A 3,758-nucleotide genomic window follows, 5' to 3' on the forward strand; every position below is an offset into this window, starting at 1 on the left:
GTCAAGATACGCTTGGCATCAAGCTTGGGCGACGCATGTTCACCGTACTTAAATGTTGGATATATGTTCGGCGTATGTTCTACAATTGAACAAATCCAAGCTTGGCCGAGCGAGCGTTCGCCGTGCGTTTACCGAACATAATGATATTGCCTGGTCACTTTCAAAATATGACCTCATCAAACTCGCTACTTCACCGTCTCGCACGCACCACGACTTTAATTGCATAATGTTTTATTGAAATTAACAACACATAAATAGAAATACAGTGGCAAGCGCAGTGGAAGTACGGAGTAACACGAAGTGCAGTGTTCGACGAAACTATGTACTCTGAGACGTGGTGGGCTTAATTGAGGATTGATTGCCGTTACTTGATATTCTGCCGCCACTCCGTCAACATCTCCAGGTAAAACTCGTTTCACCGCTGTGGCGATTTCTTGGTATTTAACTGCCGGCGTCTTGCATCTTTCCATGCGTCTGCAGAACATAAAACATAAGATTTAGTTAAAATTTTGGTAACATTCTATCGTGTACAGAAATTAAATATTTGACATGTGGGAATTAAATATGTGAAAGTTGTGACAACTTCACAATCGGAAGGCTTTACAATGAGGCCCGCAGTGTGGCGTGTCTTGTGGGATTTCTAAAGCAATTTGACTCACCCAACTTAAATGCCAACAGAGGATGTGATTTGAATGGGATTTTTGTTCTCCTGCGTCCAACCGCCAAAACAAAATTGTTGAGCCAGGTGTTTTGTCATAAACAGCTTTACAGAATTCCGGAAGGTGCCACGAAGTTGGTCCATGTCCATCACTTGGGCACGTTTTACTTTGTCCTTTTGAAAAGTATCAACATACAAAATGATTGAAATGTATAGCAGATGTCATTTACCGTGTAAAGCATGCAGACAAAAGCCTCAGTGCATTAGGTAAAAAGAAAGCTCACATTAGGTTTAGTAAGTAGAGCCATCAGATGTTCTTCGTTGACAACTGATTGCGGCAAAAACTTTTCTGCCACACATGTGTTTTTTTTCTGTCAGAGTTTCCATTCTCTGAATTCGGTCACCAATCCTCCGCATTTCTTCCTTCACCTTTATTGTTTTGTCGATAAGGATGCCAATCTTTTCAGACAGTTCATGCTCCTGTCGTTGTGACATTGTTTTTGCTGCTTGGGTGGCAAGAACCTGTTGAAAGTAAACTAAAATAAGCAAATACACAAGCAAAGGTCCCCAGTCAATTAAAAAACTAGATGAAAAATATGTGCCGGTTTTAAGCATCAAAATCAGCACAAGGTTTATGGACACCTTCTTTTGCAAGAGAGGTATCGTGGAAGAAGAACTGCTTTCAGTGGATTCGCTCATTAGATTGTCCCTTTCCAGATCAGCAGATCTACATTTTCTTTTCAAACAACGGGCATGTGTGCCTGAAAAGAACAAAGTGCATGAAACAAAAATGCACAATTATTTGGCACAAATACACAACTTACTCCCTTCACAAAGAATGGTGGATGGACACGTCTGCCAAGCTGCATCCGCAGAAATTTCATTTTTCAAGAAGCTTTGTACATCCAAATTGATGGGTGTCCACTTACATGCATCGGTGCCGACCATCCAGCTTTTGGGGATTTTATACAAACAAAATTTTTCATTCTAATGTACTGTGGAAGAAACAAATATACATGCAGATATATCATGTGGCATCAAGCAAATTATTGACAAAGAAATGTCCTTTATATGGCAACAGAACACATTTTTAATTTGATCATTAACTTTCAGCAGAAAATAATCATCATTCAAACCACACACTTTGTAAATTCCGACATGTTTTAAGTTGACAAGGTTTTCAAGAAGACGCCAAAAGGCAATATTGCTTTGACAGTTTTTTCGACTGGATATTATGTGGAATTAAGAAACATATAATGGGAAGTTTGGTTTTCATAAAATGCAAATCTTGCAATTTGTTGCATAGGTTTGTAGCCAAATTCAAAACTTTTTTTCAAACAACCCAAATAATTTTCAAATTGAAAACAGCCAATGCTTTCCAATGAACCATGTTTTTCATAATCATTACACAAGTGGATCAAACAATGAACATTGTAACTGACAAATGCTTTACCATAAATATGTGAAGATTTGCTAACAAAGTCTTTTAACATTTGGACACATAACAAAAACTCATGTGTGTGTTAATGTTTGGCGACAACAAACATCTCATAGCTAAAGAAAAATGCAGAAAATGACAATACGTTTATGGCACAGCACATTTTTATCTTTTAACAGCACCACTCCCACATACAGCATAAATAGTCTAAATTCTGTTGCTTTCCAGTAAAGCAAATCAGACAAAGGCCTCGATTTTCTGTTGAACTCAAGCGGTATAAATTCCTTATATTTTGTAAGGTTGTGGTGACGTTAACATGACGACAGTTGAAGAAAGCTTAACTTGCAATTGGCGTGGTCTACCCCTCCACCAGATTAACAATCGACGCATTACACCCAAACATGCAAGATGCGTATTCACCCTTGATCTAAATTTGAGTCGCAAGTATATCAAACAGAAATACCTGACATAAAACAACTGCTGTCGTAAACCACCTGTAAATTTAGACAAGGTTTCCCGCCGTCAAGTCATTACTACAACAAACAACTCATTAATTACGCAGTTAGCCAAGCCTCCTAGCCTGCCCTGCCTGCTTGTTGTTCATCCAACCATGACGAAGCAGCGCCCTAGCTTCGCTTTGTAATATTTAAAAAAACATTTTAGTTAGCTCACAAAATCAACAAATATTATGGTAAAAATCACTGACAATAATTTGCCCTCCAAAACTGCACGTGTCACAACCCCACGGCAGAACTCACCAAGAGAGGTACAACCAAACTACCTCAAAATACAATAAAATCAACTTCATGCTTCTATGCCCACCTTATGACAAAACAATATGATATGTGTGACACAGATATACGCAGAAAAATTCCCGCCGACGAAACTCACCTTCAAGCACCGTATTACACTTCAAAATTATTTTGCGCAGGGGGAAATTATGCAAACTTAAGCACGGCGCACCATTCGTAAACCGAACGTATAAGTTTGGCTGACGTCCGAATAAGTGCTGATTGGCCGTGCCAAGCTTAAACGCACTAAACCGAGCTTAAACCAAGCTAGGCCCATACTAAAGGGGTAGATAATTTTTGACTGGGATACGTTGTGCAACCGCAAAAGCAATACTGGAGTACCAGCGTTTTCCACAGTATAATAAAGCTTGTACTGAAAAAAATTATTTTTCATCGAAAAGTCATATACTGCAAAATGGACAAGTGCTGAAATCGCATAGTTACATACGTTGTGCAACCGCAAAAGCAATACTGGAGTATCAGCGTTATCCACTGTATAATAAAGCTTGTACTGCAAAAAAATATTTTTCATCGAAAAGTCATATACTGCAAAATGGACAAGTGCTGAAATCGCATAGTTACATACGTTGTGCAACCGCAAAAGCAATACTGGAGTATCAGCGTTATCCACTGTATAATAAAGCTTGTACTGCAAAAAAATATTTTTCATCGAAAAGTCATATACTGCAAAATGGACAAGTGCTGAAATCGCATAGTTACATACGTTGTGCAACCGCAAAAGCAATACTGGAGTATCAGCGTTATCCACTGTATAATAAAGCTTGTACTGCAAAAAAATATTTTTCATCGAAAAGTCATATACTGCAAAATGGACAAGTGCTGAAATCTCATAGTTACATACGTTGTGCAA

At 38.5% G+C, this 3,758-nt stretch overlaps 1 long non-coding RNA gene across 1 annotated transcript; it reads right to left on the reverse strand.

Annotated features, from left to right (window-relative positions):
- Window positions 1–226: 226 nt before the first annotated feature.
- LOC145912271 (uncharacterized) lies at window positions 227–1,099 on the reverse strand. Its single transcript, XR_014403282.1, has 3 exons — window positions 943–1,099; window positions 660–832; window positions 227–474 (listed from the first exon to the last, which is right to left on the reverse strand). It is a non-coding gene; the product is annotated as an uncharacterized LOC145912271 (long non-coding RNA).
- Between the last annotated feature and the right edge of the window lie 2,659 nt (window positions 1,100–3,758).

This window comes from Ascidia mentula, chromosome 8, assembly GCF_947561715.1.
Source record: "Ascidia mentula chromosome 8, kaAscMent1.1, whole genome shotgun sequence".
Classification (NCBI taxonomy): Eukaryota; Metazoa; Chordata; class Ascidiacea; order Phlebobranchia; family Ascidiidae; genus Ascidia; species Ascidia mentula.